The following is a 25,735-nucleotide window of genomic DNA, read 5'->3' on the forward strand; positions in this document are numbered from 1 at the left end:
TGTTTGTGTACCTCAGTCTGTCCGATCTCTCTGGAGTCCGAAACCAAGATGGAGGTGAGCCTGTCCTGACTGGCGGGAGGCCGAGTTCTGAAGTGGCTTCCGTGCAGCAAAAGGCACTGCAAATCTGCAGCTGCTTGCAGCCCGGCTGGCCAGAGAAGGTCAGTGGTCGTGGGCGCAGGGCCTAACTGGACCCTGTGTCGCCTTGGTTCCACTGCTGATGGCCCTTCAGCTGGACCAGCCACTGCTGCACTGCTGCCACCACCGCCGCCGCCGCCCGATACGACTTTTGTCCATTTTTAATCATGTCCAAAGAGATAGTTGACTGACATTGCTGATATTTTTTTAAAGATTTTATATTTTTAGTACTATGATTTATGAGAATTAGAAATTTTAGCAAACACACTAGACTTTATGTTAAAAAAATCTTCAGAAATTTTGACACACCCATATTCAATATGTTTATATATGACACAAAGTTATTTTTTATTTTCCCAGTAAGTATGGATTTCAATCCTCTGTGATATTTTTCTATGGAAAGAAATAATGACTCAGCAGAACTGAAACCACTATGCACTTTAAAATTTGTTTTGACTGATGCTTCACAAATTTTATGCGTTGAAAGAAGCATTTGGCTTTTTCCAAGCTTAAGGTACTCAAAGCTCAGTAAGGTGGCATTCGTGGACAGTTTATGAAAAGCGAGCCATCTGTATGCATTCACAGTACAAGTTCTGTGGTTCTCTTCACACTGTTCAAGGACCGGTGTACCCTTTAAAGCTCAGCAGGAAGGCACTATGGGCCACAGCACTGGAAAAAAGGTAGTTAACAGTGGTGGGTCCACTGCCTTATTAGATCATGACTGCATCCTAACACAGGCATTATTTATAGACTTCAGGGAGGACCTTATAAATACATTCTACTTGGTTCCTCATACTTCCCTTGGAAACTCAATCATTCCTCTATGTCTCCTCTTGGATGTCAGAGATAGGGGACAGAATTTAGGTTCAGAAATCATTTTCTTGTTTATCCTTCCCCCTGGGTCAGTGACATCTTTTCTCCTGGGCTTGTTCCTGGTGTTCCGGGTCTCACTTATCCTTGTCTGATTGAGCCAATAGGAGACATATAAATACAAATTGCAGGAATGCTGATGGAGTGAGGTACCCTTTGAGAGAGTCGAACAACAATTCAATGTGTGTGGAGATCAGGTGTCTGTCAGACGGATGCTGTATTTAAGATTTGGTGCTCTCATCTGTCATCTGGCTTGTGGTCTGAATGGTCTTCAAGAGGTCCGTGGGTGCTTCTGATTGAGTTGATCATTGCAGTCTCGTAGACTCACCTTAGAAAGAGTTTAGGCTAGAAAAGAGAGCAAGAACTTATGACTATAAATTTAAAACATAATATAACCTAATTTTTAACAATTTCATATAAGACTCTATTATACTGTGTTTACATCATACCCATCTCCACTTTTTCCTCTTTCTAACTCCTGATTTTCTGTGACCCTACCCTCTCAAATTCATAACCTCTTTGTCTTAATATCTTTGTTATACACACACACACACACACACACACACACACACACACACACTGCACACTCATGCATTCCACAAGTTTTGTAGTGTGCTGCCTGTGTGTTCAGATGTTTAGGGCTGTCCACTTAGGATCAGGAAAACTATCATGTTGGCTTATTCTCAGAGGAACAGATTCCCCTTCCCAGGGCAGCTGGTTATAAAATCTTGAAAAGTTCGTCTTTATTTGTGAACTCAACATAAAAGCATGCGCTCCAACACTTTGCGAGTTGCTACATTATGGAAACGATTGGCAGCTCTTTAAATTCTGTGGTAAGAAAAGCAAAGCAAGGAAGCTTTCCTGTGTTTAGAGATCCATGACAATTACATTTCCAGCCACAGACCCTTCTGAAGCAAAATAAATTATTTTCACTCTTGACTTCCTAATGAGGCAACAGGTACTTTGGAACAAGTGTTCATGGATTTATAACCTCATGCAGGGGTTTTTGATTTCAGGATGGAAAGAGGGGGTTATGAAGTTAGTTTCTGGATGCTGCCCTTCTTCTTCACAGGGATTTGCTCTCATTTGGTGGGGAGAGCTGTGCTTTGATTGGAGAAGGTGCCCCCTTCCCTGGCCCTGAAAGAGTTTACTGTGAACTATTTCATTCTGTGCTGGGCTATGAGTGTGATTACTGTTATGGAGCCTGCTTAAATCATACATACATCCAACAGAACTTAACACCAAGTCAATGCAGATGATAAAATTTTGCTTTAGTCAAGCCACTACTGATCAATTAGTGCCAAAGAACAGATTTGTGTTCTATATAGCTGAACTATAACCCTGAAGGAACACTGTATAGCATATTTAAAGGATAAAACCAGAAAAGGAAGGGGAGGAGAGTGGGCTATAGCATTGTCTAATCATATTTTGACATAAGGGGTTGAATAAGGGAGTCTCCATAAACCACGATCGTTGTTGGTTCCTGGGCCTGGGAACATGAACTTGTTTGACTCTGCCAGCAAGATGGAGACATTGTTCTAGAGATGCCTGGACTCAGACATCTGTTTCTTTTGTTTTTTTTTTTTTATTCGATATAATTTATTTACATTTCAAATGATTTCCCCTTTTCTAGCCCCCCCCACTCCCCGAAAGTCCCGCAAACCCCCTTCTCTTCCCCTGTCCTCCCACCCACCCTTTCCCACTTCCCCGTTCTGGTTTTGCTGAATACTGTTTCACTGAGTCTTTCCAGAACCAGGGGCCACTCCTCCTTTCTTCTTGTACCTCATTTGATGTGTGGATTATGTTTTGGGTATTCCAGTTTTCTAGGTTAATATCCACTTATTAGTGAGTGCATACCATGATTCACCTTTTGAGTCTGGGTTACCTCACTTAGTATGATATTCTCTAGCTCCATCCATTTGCCTAAGAATTTCATGAATTCATTGTTTCTAATGGCTGAATAGTACTCCATTGTGTAGATATACCACATTTTTTGCATCCACTCTTCTGTTGAGGGATACCTGGGTTCTTTCCAGCATCTGGCAATTACAAATAGGGCTGCTATGAACATAGTAGAACATGTATCCTTATTACATGGTGGGGAGTCTTCTGGGTATATGCCCAGGAGTGGTATAGCAGGATCTTCTGGAAGTAAGGTGCCCAGTTTTCGGAGGAACCGCCAGACTGATTTCCAGAGTGGTTGTACCAATTTGCAACTCCTCCACCAGCAGTGGAGGAGTGTTCCTCTTTCTCCACACCCTCTCCAACACCTGCTGTCTCCTGAATTTTTAATCTTAGCCATTCTGACTGGTGTAAGATGAAATCTTAGGGTTGTTTTGATTTGCATTTCCCTAATGACTAATGAAGTTGAGCATTTTTTAAGATGTTTCTCCGCCATCCGAAGTTCTTCAGGTGAGAATTCTTTGTTTAACTCTGTACCCCATTTTTTAATAGGGTTGTTTGGTTTTCTGGAGTCTAACTTCTTGAGTTCTTTATATATATTGGATATTAGCCCTCTATCTGATGTAGGATTGGTGAAGATCTTTTCCCAATTTGTTGGTTGCCGATTTGTCCTCTTGATGGTGTCCTTTGCCTTATAGAAACTTTGAAATTTTATGAGGTCCCATTTGTCAATTCTTGCTCTTAGAGCATACGCTATTGGTGTTCTGTTCAGAAACTTTCTCCCTGTACCGATGTCCTCAAGGGTCTTCCCCAATTTCTTTTCTATTAGCTTCAGAGTGTCTGGCTTTATGTGGAGGTCCTTGATCCATTTGGATTTGAGCTTAGTACAAGGAGACAAGGATGGATCAATTCGCATTCTTCTGCATGCTGACCTCCAGTTGAACCAGCACCATTTGTTGAAAAGGCTATCTTTTTTCCATTGGATGTTTTCAGCCTCTTTGTCGAGGATCAAGTGGCCATAGGTGTGTGGGTTCATTTCTGGATCTTCAATCCTGTTCCATTGATCCTCCTGCCTGTTACTGTACCAATACCATGCAGTTTTTAACACTATTGCTCTGTAGTATTGCTTGAGGTCAGGGATACTGATTTCCCCCAGATTTCCTTTTGTTGCTGAGAATAGTTTTAGCTATCCTGGGTTTTTTGTTGTTCCAGATGAATTTGATAATTGCTCTTTCTAACTCTGTGAAGAATTGAGTTGGGATTTTGATGGGTATTGCATTGAATCTGTATAGTGCTTTACGCAAAATGGCCATTTTAACTATATTGATTCTACCGATCCATGAGCATGGGAGGTTTTCCCATTTTTTGAGGTCTTCTTCCATTTCCTTCTTCAGAGTCTTGAAGTTCTTGTCATACAGATCTTTCACATGTTTGGTAAGAGTCACCCCAAGATACTTTATACTGTTTGTGGCTATTGTGAAGGGGGTCATTTCCCTAATTTCTTTCTCAGCCTGCTTATCCTTTGAGTATAGGAAGGCCACTGATTTGCTTGAGTTGATTTTATAACCTGCCACTTTGCTGAAGTTGTTTATCAGCTGTAGGAGCTCTCTAGTGGAGTGTTTTGGGTCACTTAGGTAGACGATCATGTCGTCTGCAAATAATGATAGTTTGACTTCTTCCTTTCCAATTTGTATCCCTTTGACCTCCTTATGTTGTCGAATTGCCCGAGCTAGTACCTCAAGTACAATATTGAAAAGATAAGGAGAAAGGGGGCAGCCTTGTCTGGTCCCTGATTTCAGTGGGATTGCTTCAAGTTTCTCTCCATTTAGTTTGATGCTGGCTACCGGTTTGCTGTATATTGCTTTTACTATGTTTAGGTATGGGCCTTGAATTCCTGTTCTCTCCAAGACTTTAAGCATGAAGGGATGCTGAATTTTGTCAAATGCTTTTTCAGCATCCAATGAAATGACCATGTGGTTTTGTTCTTTGAGTTTGTTTATGTAGTGGATTGTATTGATGGATTTCCGTATATTGAACCAACCCTGCATTCCCGGGATAAAGCCTACTTGATCATGGTGGATGATCGTTTTGATGTGTTCTTGGATTCGGTTGGCAAGAATTTTATTGAGTATTTTTGCATCGATGTTCATAAGGGAAATTGGTCTGAAGTTCTCTTTCTTTGTTGGATCTTTGTGTGGCTTTGGTATAAGCGTAATTGTGGCTTCGTAGAAGGAATTGGGTAGTGTTCCTTCTGTTTCTATTTTGTGGAATAGTTTGAAGAGTATTGGTGTTAACTCTTCTTTGAAGGTCTGGTAGAATTCTGCACTGAAGCCATCTGGTCCTGTGCTTTTTTTGGTTGGAAGACTTTCTATGACTCCTTCTATTTCTTTAGGCCTTATGGGACTGTTTAGATGGTCTAGTTGGTCCTGATTTAATTTTGATATTTGGTATCTGTCAAGGAAATTGTCCATTTCCTCCAGATTCTCGAGTTGTGTTGAGTATAGGCTCTTGTAGTAGGATCTGATGATTTTTTGGATTTCCTCAGTTTCCGTTGTTATATGTCCCTTTTCATTTCTAAGTTTGTTAATTTGGATACTTTCTCTGTGCCCTTTGGTCATTTTGGCTAAGGGTTTATCTATCTTGTTGATTTTCTCAAAGAACCAGCTCCTGGTATTGTTGATTTTTTGTATGGTTCTCTTTGTTTCTACTTGATTGATTTCGGCCCTGAGTTTGATGATTTCCTGCCTTCTACTCCTCCTGGGTGAAATAGCTTCTTTTTGTTCCAGGGCTTTCAGGTGTGTCATTAAGCTGGTAATGTATGCTCTCTCCATTTTCTTTTTGGAGGCACTCAGGGCTATGAGTTTTCCTCTTAGCACTGCTTTCATTGTGTCCCATAGATTTGGGTATGTTGTGTTTTCATTTTCATTGTGTTCTAAAAAGTCTTTAATTTCTTTCTTTATTTCTTCCTTGACCAAGGTATCATTGTGTAGAGTATTGTTCAGTTTCCACGTGTATGTGGGCTTTCTGTTGTTTCTGTTGCTACTGAAGACCACTTTTACTCCATAGTGATCAGATAGGAGGCATGGGATTAGTTCGATCTTCTTATATTTGTTGAGGTCTGTCTTGTGACCAATTATATGGTCGATTTTGGAGAAGGTACCATGAGGTGCTGAGAAAAAGGTATATTCTTTTGTTTTAGGATAGAATGTTCTATATATATCTGTTAAATCTAATTGGTCCAAAGCTTCAATTAGTTTCATTGTGTCCCTGTTTAGTTTCTGTTTTCCTGATCGGTCCATTGAGGAAAGTACAGTGTTGAAGTCACCCACAGTTATTGTGTTAGGTGCAATGTGTGCTTTTAGTTTTAATAAAGTTTCTTTTACGAAAGAGGGTGCCCTTGCATTTGGTGCATAGATGTTCAGGATTGACAGTTCTTCTTGTTGTATTTTTCCTTTGACCAGCAAGAAGTGTCCCTCAGGGTCTCTTTTGATGACTTTGGGTTGAAAGTCAATTTTATCTGATATTAAAATGGCTACTCCAGCTTGTTTCCTGAGACCATTTGCTTGTAAAATTGTCTTCCAGCCTTTTACTCTAAGGTAGTGTTTGTCTTTGACCCTGAGGTGTGTTTCCTGTAAGCAGCAAAATGTAGGGTCCTGTTTACGTATCCATTCAGTTAGTCTGTGTCTTTTTATTGGGGCATTAAGTCCATTGATGTTAAGAGATATTAAGGAATAGTGATTGTTACTTCCTATCATTTTTGACGTTATTTTTTAAATTTGAATGCTTAACTTCTTTTGGGTTTGATGAAAGGTTACTATCTTGCTTTTTCCAGGGTGAAGTTTCCCTCCTTGTATTGGTGTTGTCCTCCTATTATCCTTTTTAGGGCCAGGTTTGTGGATAGATATTGGGTAAACTTGGTTTTGTCATGAAATATCTTAGTTTCTCCATCTATGGTGATTGAGAGTTTTGCTGGATATAGTAGTTTTGGTTGGCATTTGTGTTCTCTTAGAGTCTGCATGAGATCTGCCCAGGACCTTCTAGCCTTCATAGTCTCAGGTGAAAAGTCTGCTGTGATTCTGATAGGTCTTCCTTTATATGTTACTTGGCCTTTTTCTCTTACTGCCTTTAGTATTCTTTCTTTGTTTAGAACATTTGGTGTTTTGATTATTATGTGACGGGAAGTATTTCTGTTCTGGTCCAGTCTGTTTGGAGTTCTGTAGGCTTCTTGTATATTCATGGGCATCTCTCTCTTTAGGTTAGGGAAGTTTTCTTCCATAATTTTATTGAAGATGTTTGCTGGCCCTTTAAGTTGTAAATCTTCACTCTCATCTATGCCTATAATCCTTAGGTTTGGTCTTCTCATTGTGTCCTGGATTTCCTGGATATTTTGGGTTACAAGCTTTTTGCATTTTGCATTTTCTTTAACTGTTGAGTCCATGGTTTCTATGGAGTCTTCAGCATCTGAGATTCTTTCTTCTATCTCTTGTATTCTGTTGTTGATATTTGCATCTCTGTCCCCTGATTTCTTCCCAAGGCTTTCTATCTCCAAAGTTGTCTCCCTTTGAGTTTTCTTAGTTGTTTCTACTTCTGATTTTAGATCCTGGATGGTTTTGCTTAGCTCCTTCACTTGCATGTTTGTGTTTTCCTGTAATTCTTTAAGAGATTTTTGTGTTTCGTCTTTCATGACCTCAGCCTGTTGAGCAAAGTTCTCCTGTATTTCTTTAAGTGTTTTTTGCATTTCCTCCTTGTTGGCTTTTGTATTCTCCTGGATTTCTTTCAATGATTTTTGTGTTTCCCTTGCAAGGGCTTCTAACTTTTGATCCATTTTCTCCTGAATTTCTTTATGTATGACCTTCATGTGTTCCTGTACCAGCATCATGACCAGTGACTTTAAATCCAAATCTTGTTTTACTGGTGTGATGTGGTATCCAGGACATGTTGGTAGAGGAGAATTGGGTTCAGATGTTGCCATATTGCCTTGATTTCTGTTAGTGACGTTCCTGCGTTTGCCTTTTGCCATCTAGTTCTCACTGGTGTTAGTTTATCTTGTCAGTGCTGGACTCACCAGTGCAAGCTGCCCCTTCCCAGTTGGCCTCTGGTGCACAGCTTACCTCCTGCACTGCTTGTAGACAGTGTGCTGCTGCCCAGGCTGTTCAGATCCCAAAGCAGGCACCCGAAGGCTCCCGCTGGGGCCCGCTGGATTCACTGGAGCACACTGACTTCTCCCAGCTGGCCGCCCGGAAGCCCAGCTAGCCACTTATAGGACTTGGAGATGTAATGCTGCCGCCCAGACTGATCTGGATCCGGAAGCGGAGAGAGTAGAGCTAAGGGCTTCTGCCTGAGGCCTTGCCCCAGATTGTGTCTGTGGAGCAGATGGAGCCCGTGTGCACTCCCAGGGAGTGCCGACGGTGTATGCTACTGTGACCTCTCCTGTGTTCCGCTCACTCCGCTGGGCAGCAGATCCGCCAACCGGGCTGTCGCACACAAGGTTAGCCTGGCCGCCTAGTCCCTGAGTCCAGGCAAAAGCCTGGGAGGCCAAGGTCCGAGCAAAGTTCCCCTAGGGCTATGACTGTTAATTGGGTCTGCCAGGTGACTAGGATGGCGGGCGTGCGCGCCCGCGCTCCCAGAAAGCGCCGGGAGAGTCTGCTTTGCTAACAATCACCTGGGCGGGTTGACTCACAGATGGCCCACCAAGCCGCCCAGTTCTTGGGGTCAGTCCTGTGCCTTTGGGGCCTGGACCCCCGCTTTGTTAGCCTTAGGCTATGCCTGTTACAGGTCTGCCCGCCTGAGCTCTCTGTCGTCCTGCAGGCAAAATGGCGGTGGCGCGCTCGCAGGCCTGGGCAAAAAACCTCCTGGCTGGGTTGGCACCCCGATGGCCCCCCGACCCGCCCAGGGCCTGGGTGCAGGCCAACGCCCGTCGGGCTCAGACCACCGCGGTGTTGGCCTCGGATTATGTTTGTGTACCTCAGTCTGTCCGATCCCTGGAGTACGGAACCAAGATGGATGCACCTCTCCTGACTGGTGGGAGGCCGAGTTCTGAAGTGGCCTCCGTGCAGGAAAGGCACCGCACAACTGCAGCTGCTTGCTGCCCGGCTGGTCAGCGAAGGTCAGTGGTCGTAGGTGCAGGGCCTAACTGGTCCTTGTGACGCCTTGGTTCCACTGCTGATGGCCCTTCAGCTGGAGCAGCCACTGCTGCTGCTGCCGCCGCCGCCACCGCCAGTCTCAGACATCTGTTTCTTTACAAGTTGTCCCTGAGATGTCTGGACTCAGCCAACTGTTTCCTTACAACAGAAGTTCTTCAGCTATTGGGAAATTCTCAGCTCTACTAGGGCCTGGGACCTTGCATTTAGTTTCTCCTTGTGATTAAATGGAGTGTGAAAATTAAATGATAGAACTTAGAATAAGATTCTTTTGCTTGTTTCCAACAAGTACATGTCAGAACATAAGGGTCTAGGTAAAATGATACATGTTACAATTTTTAAAACCATATTCCCTTAACACAACCTCCAGGTATTCAGTTTAGAATTTTGGGTAGGACTTTGCTCTATCAAGCCACGAAGAATCTACAAAGTACCCTATTGGCCAGTATGTTTTAAACTCCTTACTTTGCTATTGTGTCTTCTCAAGGTTGATTGAACAGGCCTGGCTGAGGTTTGAGATGACTTGATCATTAACCACTGTTTCTTTCTGTTTTTTTCTTGGTCAACTTTGAGATTTTGTGTTTTATATTAAATTCACCATCTTCAAAAGTCCTAATTATTAATACACTGTGAGTAACCAAAAGCATGTCTGCTTTCCTCCCCAGTCAGTAGTCCAGTGTGGTGCATGGGATGGCCATGTCAAATGTGGTTTGGTGAGTTCGACCTATAGGATCGCGCCACTTATAAACCCTTGTCTTGTATAGATTGGCTATGCATGCCAATTCTTTTGTGCCAGTCATGGTTTTTAACTGATGCTTATCATGTATTTGGAACCGTTCACAGAAAGAAAATGAAGGCTTAATCGCTATTTTGTTTCTAACTGGATTATTCTTCTTTTCTTACTACATTCTTTACCTTCCTATATTATGTTACTTTTGGACATATCAAGGACAATAGAAAAGATATTATGGCAGATTTTATCAGCAAATATACTCACAATGCTTTCTCTGGTGTCAGTATTCTATTGAATGCAGTTTGAGGGAGGATGCAGCAGTGGTCAGAGCAAATATTTCTTGGGGAGTTGTTTCAGGACATACTTGTGTTTAGACTGTTACTCATAATGCTTATTTCATCTTTGCAAAGTAGGTATTTTTACTGTTGTTTTAAAAATAGAGCATTAGAAAATACATAAGATTGTTGTGTGCCTTGCTTGAGGCTACACAGCTAATAAAGCTTAGAGCTATTATCATAAGCCAAAATAGCTGGTTCCAAATGTTAACTGACACAAATATATAATCTTTATATGATATTTTAGCTCAATTTAGATGGAAACCAAACATGCATGATCATCCTTTGATGTTTAGAATAACCATACTCAGAGAGTAAGAGTATGTAACTAGCATACCTTTGAAAGGTATTTGATGTATCATGGGACATTTTCTTGAATTACAAAGTGATGTTCTACTTAATTAAGGTATGTTCAGTTCCTTCAGAAAACTACACATTTATGTCTGGAAAAAATTATGTTGTACTTTTAATAAATTCTTTGAATGAAGCAAACTCCCATCATGGCTACTACTTTTGAGATTACTAATCTCAAAAGCCAAAGGCCAAGATTACATGAAGACTGTTAGTAGCCTATAGTATTTGTGCTGAATACAATTGGCTTACTTTTCTAATTCTTCTGTAAATAGTGTAGATGTGATGGCTGCAACTTTTGTAATATTGATGTTCTAAAGCCACATTTCCCAGAAATAAATTGTCCATAAAAGGCTACTAGTTAGCATAATAGCATAGATTAAACTGAATTGCTGTTTAAAATTGAGATTTTCAAACTGTCCATTCTTTTAAGTAATGGAAGGGATATTTAGGAGGTACCTTGTATTTTCATCACTTTTGCTGTGTGTGGCATCATTTCATTATAGCCATACTCTCCCCTACTATTCTACAGGTACCGTTGATAAATTCCCAGGCATGTTATTAGTGAGAGGAACTTTGGCATTTAGGTATGGAGAAAGAAAGAATTGATATTGAAACTGGTTTAAACAGTAGGCTGGCAGGCTGGAGAGATGACTTCATGGTTAAGAGCACTAACTGCTCTGCCAGAGGTCCTGAGTTCAATTCCCATTAACCACATGGTGACTCATAATTACCTGTTCTAGGATCTGATGCCCTCTTCTGGGGTGTTTGAGGACAGCAACAGTGTACTCACATAAAATAAATAAATCTTAAAAAAAATAACAGTAGGCCATCTATTGCTAAACAAAATCCATTCTTTTCAGAAGAGTGTCAAGATAGGTCACCAGCAAGACAGTTGCCTACTGATTGGATTATCCACCGGGAGTTCTGGACATTTATTTCACTATTTTTTGGAATTCATTCAGCCAGGAAAACTTTGAATATCAAGCCTTTGTGATAGAGTATAATATCACTTTTAAGTTAGGTACCTCCAGTATTTTAAAATGAGGTGTATGGAAATTCCTGTTTAAGACACTCATTTAAAGAAACCAAGATATCAAAATACTAACATCATCATGCTTGCTGTTTTGGATCTCTTCCTTATAAGAAAGCTGCATACTATTTGATTCCATAAGCTATTATTTAATGCTGTGTACTATTTGATTTCATAAGGTATTATTTGATTCTATAAGAACAATGATTTCATTGTTTGAATAAATATGTGTGGTTTTATCAATTTAAGCAATTGAACATTTATATAATACTTGAAAACTTAGTTAGAAAAGAATTATATGTTAATAAAGATATCTGATAAGATTTAGAATTATGAGATAATTATCAGGCAACATAAACACATGTGTTTTAGAAGTGGTGCTTAAAAAGCTAGTTATCCACCTGGAAAATTCAATTATGGTGAGCTATGTCCCAATGCAGCTTGTAGATTCCTGTGTAGTGAATATTGGTTTTAAATTCTTCTAATCCCCATTTTAAAGGTGATGGTGCTTTATTATATTATCAACTTACCTTTATGAGCTACCCACAAAAATATTTTGTTCAATGCAGCAATATCTAAGACGCAGGGACAAAGCTGCATGATATTCAGCAAATACATTTGTAGTTTGTGACAGCATTTAAATACAGACCTCTGACTTTCTGCAGACAATGGAATATAGAAGAGATGGATACTGCTGTCAGGGCTAGTCCCAACCTTCTGCAATACATTTCTTTCAAGGTTCTTTCTTTGTCTTTCTTGAAAATCTAGAGGAAGATTCTGAAGCCCTTGAGCTTATTAGTACCCTTAGATGGATCAAACTCAAATACCTGAATAGATATGAGCAACACAGCAGTCATCAGCTGCCAACAACAGATCACATGTTGTGTTGAATCAGTGTACAGGAAGGTAGTCATCAGCTGTCCACAACAGATGATGTGTTTTGTTGAATCAAGAGAGCAATGTGGCAGTCACCAACTGTCCGCAATGGATCACGTGTTGAGTTGAACCATGGGGATAGTAGTTCTTAAGAGGGTTTCTCAATATCAGCATTGTTTACATGTTAAACAAGATGAACCTTTAAGGGGCTATCCTGTCCATCTTGGAATTTCTAGAAGCATCCCTGGCCATTCACCAGGTGCCAGTATCACCCTTTGCCCCATCCCCATAGGGAAAATATCCAAATTTTCCATATATCTTTTGGTGGAAGTCCTATTGGCTGAGGATGGCTGGCTAAGGTACTATTATTTCTTAGTCTTGAAAATTTTACACGAGTTCCCTATTCTATCTTATACAATAACTAAGCTTTAGAAAGTTAAATAGTTGAAAGTTGAGGAAAACATTTACATAAAGAGCTTTGTCCTACAAGAAAACTAAAAAGATTAAAGATTTAAGTTACCATCATATAGTAATGAATTTTGAAAATGTTGCTATATAAATTTTTATGTGTTTATAAACTTTGTATTTTCTCTTCAAAGTTGAATCCAGGCTTTTGACTTCATCTGAAGGCATACAACATGACTTAGCTCTCTGGAACAGTTTAAAATGTCCATGCTTTTTATATTAGGGAATGTTATCATAGTTTTTCATTTTATACATTTTTACTAGAAAGAGAAAAAAAGCTTCTATGAACACAGCAGAACAGGTGACCTTGGGATATGGTGGAATATCTTGTGGGTATATGCCCAGGAGTGGTATAGTCGGGTCTTCAGGTAAATCTATTTCTAATTTTCTGAGAAACCAAAACATATATATCCAGAGTGGTGGTACAAGTTTGAAATATCATCAGCAATGGAGCAGTGTTCCTCTTTCTCCACCCTTCACCAACATGTGAGTTCTAGTAGCTTTATTTGTTTTTTTATTAGCTTTTTTAAAATATTTTTATTTTCTATATTCTTTGTTTACATTCCAAATGATTTCCCCGTTCCCAGATGCCCCCTCCCCATGTGTCCCATAAACCTTCTTCTCTCCATCCCTTCTCCAATCACCTCCCTCCTTTTTCTCTGTCCTTATATTCCCCTCCAATGCTAGATCAATCCTTTCCAGGATCAGAACCCTCTCCATACTTCTTCATGGGAGTCATTTGTTATGCAATTTGTGCCTTGGGTATTCAGGGCTTCTGGGCTAATTAATATCCACTTATCAGAGATTGCATTCCATCTGTATTCTTTTGTGATTGGGTTACCTCACTTAGGATGATATTTTCCAGATCAAACCATTTGCCTAATAATTTTGTGAATTCATTATTTCTAATTGCTGAGTAGTATTCCATTGTGTAAATATACCACATTTTCTGTATACATTACTCCTTTGAGGGACATCTGGGTTCTTTCCAGCTTCTGGCTATTATAAATAAGGTTGCTATGAACATAATGGAGCATGTGTCTTTATTGCATGCTGGAGAATCCTTTGGGTATGTGCCCAGGAGAGGTATAGCAGGGTTCTCCGGAAGTGTCATGTCCAGTTTTCTGAGGAACCGCCAGAATGATTTCCAATGTGGTTGTAACATCTTACAGCCCCACCAGCAGTGGAGGAGTGTTCCTCTTTCTCTACATCCTCGCCAACACCTACTGTCTCCTGAGTTTTTGACCTTAGCCATTCTGACTGGTGTAAGGTGAAATCTCAGGGTTGTTTTGATTTGCATTTCCCTAATGACTAATGATGTTGAGCACTTCTTAAGGTCATCCGAAATTCTTCATGTGAAAATTCTTTGTTTAGATCTGTACCCCATTTTTAATAGGGTTATTTGGTTCCCTGGGGTCTAACTTCTTGAGTTCTTTGTATATATTGGATATTAGCCCTCTATCAGATGTAGGGTTGGTGAATATCCTTTCCCAATTTGATGGTTGCCGTTTTGTCCTTTTAACAGTGTCCTTTGCCTTACAGAAACTTTGTAAGTTTATGAAGTCCCATTTGTCAATTCTTGATCTTAGAGCATAAGCTATTGGTGATCTGTTCAGGAACTTTTCCCCTGTGCCCATGTCCTCAAGGGTCTTCCCCAGTTTCTTTTCTATTAGTTTCAGTGTGACTGGTTTTACATGAAGGTCCTTGATCCACTTGGAGTGAAGTTTAGTACATGGAAATAAGAATTGATCAATTCACATTCTTCTGCATGCTGACCTCCAATTGAACCAGCACCATTTGTTGAAAAGGCTATCTCTTTTCCACAGGATGTTTTCGGCTCCTTTGTCGAAGATCAAGTGACCATAGGTGTGTGGATTCATTTCTGGATTTTCAATTCTACTCCATTGGTTCACTTGTCTGTCACTGTGCCAATACCATGCAGTTTTTAACACTATTACTCTGTAGTATTGCTTGAAGTCAGGGATACTGATTCCCCCAGAATTTCTTTTGTTGTTGAGAATAGTCTTAGCTATCCTGGGTTTTTTGTTATTCTAGATGAATTTGAGAATTGCTTTTTCTAACTCTGTGAAGAACTGAGTTGGGATTTTGATGGGGATTGCATTGAATCTGTAGATCGCTTTTGTCAAGATGGCCATTTTAACTATATTAATCCTGCCGATCCACGAGCATGCTAGATTTTTCCATTTTCTGAGGTCTTCTTTGATTTCCTTCTTCAGAGACCTGAAGTTCTTGTGGTATAGATCTTTCACTTGTTTGGTTAGAATCACACCAAGATCCTTTATATTGCTTGTGGCTATTGTGAAGGGTGTCATTTCCCTAACTTCTTTATCAGCCTGCTTATCCTTTGAGTATAGGAAGGCAACTGATTTGCTTGAGTTTATTTTATAACCAGTCACTTTGCTGAAGTTGTTTTTCAGCCGTAGGAGTTCTCTGGTGGAGGTTTTCAGGTCACTTAAGTAGACTATCATGTCATCTGCAAATAGTGATAATTTGACTTCTTCCTTTCTAATTTGTATCCCCTTGACCTCCTTATGTTGTCTAATTGCTCTGGCTAGAACTTCAAGTACTATATTGAAAAGATATGGAGAGAGAGGACAGCCTTGCCTAGTCCCTGATTTTAGTGAGATTGCTTCAAGTTTCTCTCCATTTAGTTTGATGTTGGCTACCGGTTTGCTGTATATTGCTTTAATGATGTTTAGGTATGGGCCTTGAATTCCTGTTCTTTCCAAGACTTTTAGCATGAAAGGATGCTGAATTTTGTCAAATGCTTTTTCTGCATCTAATGAGATGATCATATGGTTTTTTTTCTTTGAGTTTGTTTATGTAGTGTCTAGCATTGATGGATTTCCTTATATTGAACCATCCCTGCATCCCTGGGATGGAGCCTACTTGATCATGGTGGATGATCGTTTTGATGTGTTCTTGGATTTGGTTGGCAAGGATTTTATTAAGTATTTTTGCATCAATATTCATAAGGGAAATTGTCCTGAAGTTCTCTTTCTTTGTTGGATCTTTGTGTGGTTTTGGTATCAGCATAATTGTGGCTTCATAGAACGAATTGGGTAGAGTTCTTTCTGTTTCTATTTTGTGGAATAGTTTGAAGAGTATTGGTGTTAGGTCTTCTATGAAGGTCTGATAGAATTCTGCACTTAAGCCATCTGGTCCTGTGCATTTTTTGGTTGGGAGACTTTCTATGACACTTTTTATTTCTTCAGGTGTTATGGGACTGCTTAGATGATCTATTTGATCCTGATTTAGTTTTGGTGTCTGATATCTGTCTAGGAAACTGTCCATTTCCTCCAGATTCTCCAGTTGTGTTGAGTATAGGCTTTTGTAGTAGGATCTAATGATTTTTTGAATTTCCTCAGTTTCTGTTGTTATATCTCTGCTTTCACCCCAATAGAAAGACATAGACTAACCGACTGGATACGTAAACAGGACCCTACATTTTGCTGCATACAGGAAACACACCTCAGGGTCAAAGACAAATGCTACTTTAGAGCAAAAGGCTGGAAGACAATTTTATAAGCCAATGGTCTCAGGAAACCAGCTGGAGTAGCCATTGTAATATCAGATAAAATTGACTTTCAACCCAAAGTCATCAAAAGAGACTCTGAGGGACACTTCTTGGTGGTCATAGGAAAAAAACAACGAGAAGAACTCTCAATCCTGAACATCTATGCTCCAAATGCAAGGGCACCCTCATTTATAAAAGAAACTTTACTAAAGCTTAAAGCACACATTGCACCTAACACAATAATTGTGGGTGACTTCAACACTGCACTTTCCTCAATGGAACGATCAGGAAAACAGAAACTAAACAGGGACACAGTGAAACTAATTGAAGCTTTGGACGAATTAGATTTAACAGATATATATAGAACATTTTATCCTAAAGCAAAAGAATATACCTTTTTCTCAGCACCTCATGGTACCTTCTCCAAAATCGACCATATAATTGGTCACAAGACAGACCTCAACAAATATAAGAAGATCGAACTAATCTCATGCCTCCTATCAGATCACTCTGGAGTAAAAGTGGTCTTCAGTAGCAACAAAAAAACCCAGAAAACCCACATACACGTGGAAACTGAACAGTATTCTACTCAATGATACCTTGGTCAAGGAAGAAATAAAGAGAGAAATTAAAGACTTTCTTTAGAACTTGATGAAAATGAAGACACAACATACCCAAATCTATGGGATACAATGAAAGCAGCGCTAAGAGGAAAACTCATAGCCCTGAGTGCCTCCAAAAAGAAAATGGAGAGAGCATACACTAGCAGCTTAATGACACACCTGAAAGTCCTGGAACAAAAAGAATCTAATTCACCCAGGAGGAGTAGAAGGCAGGAAATCATCAAACTCCGGGCCAAAATCAATCAAGTAGAAACAAAGAGAACCATACAAAGAATCAACAAAACCAGGAGCTGGTTCTTTGAGAAAATCAACAAGATAGATAAACCCTTAGCCAGACTAACCAAAGGGCACAGAGACAGTATCCAGATTAACAAAATTAGTAGCTTTATTTGTAATGACAGAAACTGGAAGCAACCCAGATGTACATCAACTGAAGAGATTGATATACTAGTGTGGAAGGATACCTATGGGAAGCATCCTTTCAGGGAAGGCGAGAGAGGAGAAACCCTGTGAAGGCGGACCATGAGGGGTAGTATTAAGGATGTAAATACATAAATATATTTAAATTAAAAGCAAAACCAAAAAAAAAGGAAAGAGAAAAAGTTTTAAAATAATTTGCATAATTAAATATTTTTGTGATGAGCTGGCGAAATGATTTATTTTATTGTTAGTTATTTTAATTTTATTAGTTAATTATTTTAATTTAAAGGGTTTTATTATAAGAATAGTGTGAAATATTTGTTTGCAATATGCAAAGTCAGAATTTTCATTGACACTGCTGAGTCTTAGCCCCTTTTCCTTGTGCGTACTCACTTCCATGCCATACCTACTGCCAGCTTGCTGTCTCACCTCTATCCAAGGCAGCAAGGCATTTGGACTTTGTATTTAGTTTAACCTTAGCATTCACCAATACTCCCTGTGGCTGATCTTTCATGCTAGGCTAAGTCTCTTTGCACTGCTCTGTGGCCAGGGGAACAAACGTCAGCAGTCACCCTCCACTCCAGGTGCCTGTTGGGAAACATTGCAGATATCGATGCTCGGTGCACAGTGATAAAGGGGAAAGCACCACCCCTAGTTGAGGACACACTGATGGTTGATGACTGGTAGTAGAAAGTAAGTATTCTTTTTTTTCTTTTTACATGTATGACGTGTGTGTATGCATGCTTGCATGTATGAAATTTTCAAAGAATAAATAAAACATATTTTAAGTCAAGGTAAGGGAGGAGGAAAGAGTCATTGCTTTGAGGGATTTGCCATCTGCTGGTAGAGGCAGAAGCTGTCCAGCTATTAGAAGGCTGTGAAAAGAAAAGACAACAGAACAAGGATCAGTGCAAAGCAAGTACAGTGCAGCTGGAGCATACGAAGAAAGGCAAGAGCATTCTAGCAGAGATCCATGCTTTCCAGAACATTTTGATCCAAGCTGACATGCGTAGCTGATAGAAAACCCTCTTGTAAAATCCACCCCCAGGCACATTCTCTCAATCATACCTTTGACTGGGGCAAAAGAGCAGGTTGTAATTAAAATTCACTTCATTGAACCTGTGAGAATGTTTAGTTTTGAAGATTTGGTTTATTCAACAGCTCAGTTCTTGACTAAATCAGTTTTTGATAATAGACCATTTGTTCTACTAATCAAAATTCAAATACCTTGAATCAGTCTACCTTTTTTAGAATTCAAAATGTGCTATAAAGTTTGCAAATGACCTTTAGAATAACCTTCTTTACCTCAGTTTTATTTTAAACATTTAAACTAATTTAGGACCTCCCATTTGATAGGACAATTAAATGAGCTAATGTTTGCCATGCCTATAACAGTTCTTGACACCAGTAATACTCTTGATACTATGATCTCTTTATTAATATATATATATAGACATTTATAGAATTTATTCTTTTAAGCAGTTTATTGTGGTTTTGATGATTTTGTAATTAACACAACATTTGATATTTCTTATACTTTTTTTTCATGATATAACTCAATTTTAATAAAACGTTTCATCTTCAAGTTTGTCATTTTCATGTAATTATATTTCTGCCATTATTATAGGATTGTTAATGATGCTGATCATTCAGAATTCATTCTTTATTTTAAAGAAGAAAGAACTCCTTTTAAAAGATGTATCTTAAAGAGTTTGTGTACAGCTGAGCAATGGTGTTGCATGCCTTTAGTCCCAGGACTTGGGAGTCAGAGGCAGGTAGATCTATGTGGATTTGAGGCCAACCTGGTCTACAGAGATAGTTCTAGGGCATCCTAAGCCACACACACACACACACACACACACACACACACACACACACAAACATACAAACCATGTCTTGAAAAACCAAAAGCAACCAACCAAATCAATAAGATAAAAGAAAAGGTGTGTGTGTGTGTGTGTGTGTGTGTGTGTGTCCCTGAAGGAGGTTAGGAGAGTGAATCAAATCCCCTGGAACTGGAGTTACAGGTAGTATTTAGTGTGAGTGCTTGCATGTGTCCTTTGAGAGATCAGCAAACTTGACTTCTCAGAGATTTCTTCACCATCATGAAAAGCTTTCGACGAGCTATCTGTATCAAAATATTCACTGTGTTATTACAGACCTTAGGGGTTCAGTTTATGTCTTTCTATGCCATCCAATACATTTCCTAAATTTTATAATAAGAATAAATGAACTATGCACAAAATGCTAAAAATCCTTCAAATTTGTTTGCTGTTTACATACTTTTCTCATATTTTCCTTGACAACCATTAGTTTTGAAGACAATAAAAAGTTCATCTTCTTTCTCAGACGGAAGATTCAGGAGGCATACATGATGTGTAGACACCATAAAGTGATCATCTTTAAACCTTGTTGCCTTCATGTTCATTAAGTACCCACATAACTAACAATCAACACCTTTGGGAGGCTGTGGGCAACATACCCATTGCCTTTCTTTCTAGGCATAAAAGCAACCACACTTTTAGAAAACATTTTTTAAAATGAAAGATTTAGTTTTTTTCTTTTAAGATTTATGGTTTTTTAATCCATGAAAAAGTATTTACTAAGGAAGAATTAAAGCCTAAGGGATTATTATACAGAGGATAGGAACTAATATTCTTCATCTCCAGTGAGTTTTAAAAGACAATATGAAGTAGCTATGTCTTTCTTATTGTAATTGGTTTGTGAATGACAAGTAATTTCTCTACGGTAAGTGGAACCACCAAAGTGAAATGATCATTCTTCAGGCACATTCTTTGCATCTGAAATTTATAAAACACGTGTATGTTTTATGAAGCAAGAAACAATATTTCAACATTCTTCATTATAAATCTTAAATATCCAAAATTAATGCCTGCTTATGAGAATATGTTTTATACATGTTTTCTATGCCTTAGAAACCAGCTGTTGGTATCTAACATATTCAACCAACTGTGGGTTGAAAATACAAAAAAAAAAAAAAAACCCAAAAAAAACCCAAAGCAAAAACAAAAGCAAAAAACAAAATACAAACAAACGTCTGTACTACAAAAGCATAGACATTTTTCTAGCTAATACTCAAGCAATACAAAATAACAACTATGTATGTTGTGCTGATTTAATTATAAGTAATCTAGAGACTTGACAGTATGCAAGGGCTTGGATGAGGAAGTGTATGTAAACACAATGTCATTTTACATAAGCAGTTTGAATTTTTGTAGCTGTGAAGGTTTGTGGAACCAATCCCCCATGACTTTGGAGAGATGGCTGTATATAATATGCACTTTCTTTTCTCTCAGGGTTCTAACGATGCTGTCTGCAGAGATAGAAAGAATGCAGGTGTTGTAATCACACAAACCTAGGCAGATATCATGAAATTTTTTATTTCAGTTGTGATACACTATTTGTTTAATTTCTCTAAGACTTTAAGTTCTCTTATAAATGAGGATATTTAGAGAAAGTGCCGTCCAATATGCTTGTATAGTGACTAAAGTGTTGGCACCTAGTAGTTAATATGTGCATATGAATTTAAAATGTGCTATATGGATAAAACTGCATCCATTAAACATTAAATAGGAATTTCTAATAAAAGCCGCTCCAACAAGGAAAACAGAACTTCACCAAGAGGGCCATGTAGTTCATTTAAAGCTAGGGGAGATAAATGTGATTGCATAAGTAATTAGTGAGACTGAAGAAGTATTCATTATATGGACGGGATGAAAAATGGCTTTTGTTCAACATAATATTGATGTAAAAGAACAAGTTTTTGATGAGTACACATACTTTATTTGAAATATTTTTTATTTACATCTCAATCAATTTCCCCTTTTCTTGTCCCCTACTCCTCAAAAGTCACATAAGCCCCCTTCCCTCCCCCTGTTCTCCCATCCACCCCTTCCCACTTCCCTGTTCTGGTTTTGCCATATACTGCTTCACTGAGTCTTTCCAGAACCAGGCCACTCCTCCGAAAATTACAATTTTTAAGAAATAATAAATAAGATGCTTCTCCGCCATCCGAAGTTCTTCAGGTGAGAATTCTTTGTTTGTTTGTTTGGAGAAGCATCTTAAAAAATGCTCAACTTCATTAGTCATTAGGGAAATGCAAATCAAAACAACCCTGAGATTTCACCTTAAACCAGACAGAATGGCTAAGATTAAAAATTCAGGAGACAGCAGGTGTTGGAGAGGGTGTGGAGAAAGAGGAACACTCCTCCACTGCTGGTGGGGTTGCAAATTGGTACAACCACTCTGGAAATCAGTCTGGCGGTTCCTCAGAAAACTGGGCACCTCACCTCCAGAAGATCCTGCTATACCACTCCTGGGCATATACCCAGAGGATTCCCCACCATGTAATAAGGATACATGCTCTACTATGTTCATAGCAGCCCTATTTATAATTGCCAGATGCTGGAAAGAACCCAGGTATCCCTCAACAGAAGAGTGGATGCAAAAAATGTGGTATATCTACACAATGGAGTACTATTCAGCCATTAGAAACAATGAATTCATGAAATTCTTAGGCAAATGGATGGAGCTAGAGAACATCATACTAAGTGAGGTAACCCAGACTCAAAAGGTGAATCATGGTATGCACTCACTAATAAGTAGATATTAACCTAGAAAACTGGAATACCCAAAACATAATCTACACATCAAATGAGGTACAAGAAGAAAGGAAGAGTGGCCCCTTGTTCTGGAAAGACTCAGTGAAGCAGTATTTGACAAAACCAGAACGGGGAAGTGGGAAGGGGTGGGTGGGAGGACAAGGGGAGAGAAGGGGGCTTACGGGACTTTCGGGGAGTGAGGGTCTAGAAAAGGGGAAATCATTTGAAATGTAAATAAAAAATATATCGAATAAAAAAATTTTAAACAAAACAAAACAAATAAAAAGAAATAATAAATAGCTAAAACCACCTTCATAAGAGAAGGGATATTTTCGGCATTCAGAGAATATAAAAGAGTCAGATAAAAGAATTACTATTTTCTTAAACGGAAATGTAAATATAACCAGAAGAAAATAAATTTAAAATTATTGTTTATATATAATAACTATGTATTAAACCCAAGATAATAAACTGACAATTTCCTAGTGATCATAGCAACATTTAAGACTATATATTATATAAGTAACATATAATGTACACACATATACACATATATACATACATACATATATACATGTATATGTATACATATATACACATACACATATATACATAATCATATATTGTTTGAGATAAAATCAAACAAAATATAACGGGGAAATACATTTTTGTATTGTTTTGACCATGGCAAATCAAGCCTGGCAACAATGCATCCACCCCTAAATTCAAGAGGAAAGCTAAATAAGCTAGAATATGCAAAATAATTCTGAAAACACGAGAATGTAAATAAATAAGGCATATAAATTAAAAAACATCTCATCAGCAAGTAAATTGACAGGTAATTAAAGGCCAACAAATCAAATGGATCAATTACTTTTATGTTGTTAGGATTTTGTGTTATGAAAGTACATGTATTTTTTAAAAAAAAACATTGATGGCATAGTTTAAATATGTATGTTTGATTGTATATAAAGTTTTTCTTGAAGAAAATTAATATAATTTCTTTTGGGTTCTTGTCCTATGATATCTAATTTATACTAAAGTATTCAAAGAAATATTCTAATAGCTGCAATTTAATCTTAAATAAAGTGTAAGATAAGATGGACTGATGATGGCCAGTAGGTTGCATAGATGGAAATTACATAATTATGTAAATTATCTTTCCATCTGCATGAAATTTCCATAATAAAATAAAACCACTCAAATACAAAGAGAAACTCTGTACCTAATAAGGACAAAATGGCAAATCTTTAAGTTATAGGAATAACTTTAGGTATAGGAAGAAAGATTTTTTTCCCCTTATGATAAATCCAGAAACTGCAATGCCAGGATTGGGCAAATAGCATAGGGTTGGTCCTGAAGAGAAACTCTCAGATCCTGGACTGTTTCCTAGTGGTTTCCTGAGGAGGTTCGGGGAACATGGGCCTTCTTCCTGTGAGAGCTAATATTCTTTGAGAGGAAATGGTGTTCACTAGCAAGCGGAGGTTGGGCTAGACGACGGGTCCTTCGGCCTGTGTGCATATTCAAAGGACTGGGAGGAAAAGACCCAAACTATCCACTATATGACTGAAGGAGGAGTCCATTCTCTAAGCACACTTTATATTCCCTTCTTGGCCTTTCTGCCAGGTTACTCATGTAGCTAACCATGTTGGGAGTTAGGGTGGTTTATGTAGGAGATCTGAGGAGTTCTTCGGGTGATATCATTTAAGTCCCTGTCCTTGCAATTTTTCTGCTAATCAGTCCAATGTTTGAATTTCTCGAGAACCACAGGTAATGAGTATGGGGATAGAGTAGTTTTTTAATGTTACCTTTCAAAGGTTTTGGACTCCACAGTGCTCACATGCGTTTCCTGTAGTAGTAGTTTTGCTGTCATGTGGGGAGAGTGAATCAGTATTATTTAACTTCTCAGAAGTTCTTAAACAGTAACAGGTAAACTTAGGGATCCTTTTTATTTGGTGTATATATTTCGTTGACAAAATGGAAAGACTATAAATTCAAATATGTGAAAACCTGAGTGTTGAGAGCTCTTATGGAGAGAAAGCAGCACAGTAAAGAAAACAGTTTAGCTCTCCATCCCTGCTACTGGACCGTGGAGACGTGGCTCAGGAGAGACAGACCTTCCTCTGAGGCTTGCAGGGACCGAGTCTCTGGAAGCTGTGCTGAGCAAGCTGGTATCTGTGGAGGATCTGAAGAATTTTGAAAGGAAATTTCAGTGCTAGCAGGCAGCAGGCTCTGTGTCCTAGAGCGCAGAGTTTGAATAAGCCTGGTTCCTGGTGTGCAGCAAATACAATGACAACATCTGTAGAGGCATTATGCCACTAAAGGAGCTGTTTCCCAAAAGGAGCAAAGAGGAAGAATGGAATTATGTCTTCTACCTGGCTGTGGGCAACTACCAGTTTAAGGAATATGAAAAGGTTCTAAAGTATGTGGGAGGATTGTTGTAGACTGAGCCCCAGAACAACCAATGAAGGACCTGGAACGTCTTATTGATAATGCCATGAAGAAAGATGGACTGGTAGGAATGGCCATCGTTGGTGGAATCGTTGGTGGCAGGCCTGGTTGGATTCATTGGACTGACTGTGTCCAAATCCAAATCCTGAAGGCAGCCTCATCCTGCTCTCTGCCCCTGGGCATCTGGGAACCTGGGGGACACTGGAAGATGGTCCTGTCCATCTTCATCTTTGCCTTCCCTTTTCTCACAGCCTTTGTCATCCACCTCTGCAGTCTCCATAAACCTCAACCTCCCATTCCCTGGCACCTGTAATTAATGCGAAGTCATGCTCTGCAATGAGTGTAAACAAAATTATGCTATGGCTTGGGAAAAAAACAAAACAAAATAACAAAGAAGTTTGTTTGGGTAAAGGATTAAGGGACCCAGAGGGGATAGGGATTCCATAAGAAGCCCAATAGAGTCAACTGTTCTACTGGTATTGGACCCTTGGGGCTCCCAGAGATTGAACCTTTCACCAAAAAGTATATAAGGGCTAGACCTAGGCTTGCACCACATGTGTAGCAGAAGTGAAACTTAAATTCCGGTCCTTCAAGAACTGGAGCAGGCGCTGTCCCTGATACTGTTGTATGCTCTGCCTGTGGAGCCTGTTCCCCTAACTGGGCTGCTTTATCTGGCCTCAGTGGGAAAGGATGTGCCTAGACCTGCGGTGACTTGATGTGCCAGGGTGGGTGGGGGGAGGCTCTCCTTCTCAGAGGAGAAGAGGAGAAAGGAATAGGGGAGGGACTGGCGGAAGTGATAGGGATATTATCTGGATGTAAAATGAATTGTAGTGAGAAAAGGTTAAATATTGTACTGCCCTGCCAGACCTCTGCTCCGAGTCCCAGTGGGTCTCTCTCTCCTGCCCAGTACCCAAGTGGTACTTCCAAGTACTTGGCAAAGCATGACTCTGAAACTTGAATAATTAACAAAATATATTTATGTATATGAAACTCCCAATTACATAATGCCAATTTACAACGATAAAGTTGTATCCCAATATTTCTAACTTCTCACATACCAGAAACACACCTGACAGCATCTGGATCTGTGTGCCTCCTCCTCCTCCTCCTCCTCCTCCTCCTCCTCCTCCTCCTCCTCCTCCTCCTCCTCCTCCTCCTTCACTACCTCCTGCAGTTCCCAAGTTCCCAGGCTCCTTCTCTCTCCTCCCCTCCTTCTCTTAGCTCCTCCTCCTCCTCTCTCT

The 25,735-nt window shown here is 39.3% G+C and overlaps 1 pseudogene; it reads left to right on the forward strand.

Annotated features, from left to right (window-relative positions):
• The first annotated feature begins 23,154 nt into the window (after positions 1-23,154).
• LOC127683678 (mitochondrial fission 1 protein-like) lies at positions 23,155-24,643 on the forward strand (annotated as a pseudogene).
• The last annotated feature ends 1,092 nt before the right edge of the window (positions 24,644-25,735 follow it).

Source organism: Apodemus sylvaticus, chromosome 4 (genome assembly GCF_947179515.1).
Source record: "Apodemus sylvaticus chromosome 4, mApoSyl1.1, whole genome shotgun sequence".
Taxonomy (NCBI): Eukaryota; Metazoa; Chordata; class Mammalia; order Rodentia; family Muridae; genus Apodemus; species Apodemus sylvaticus.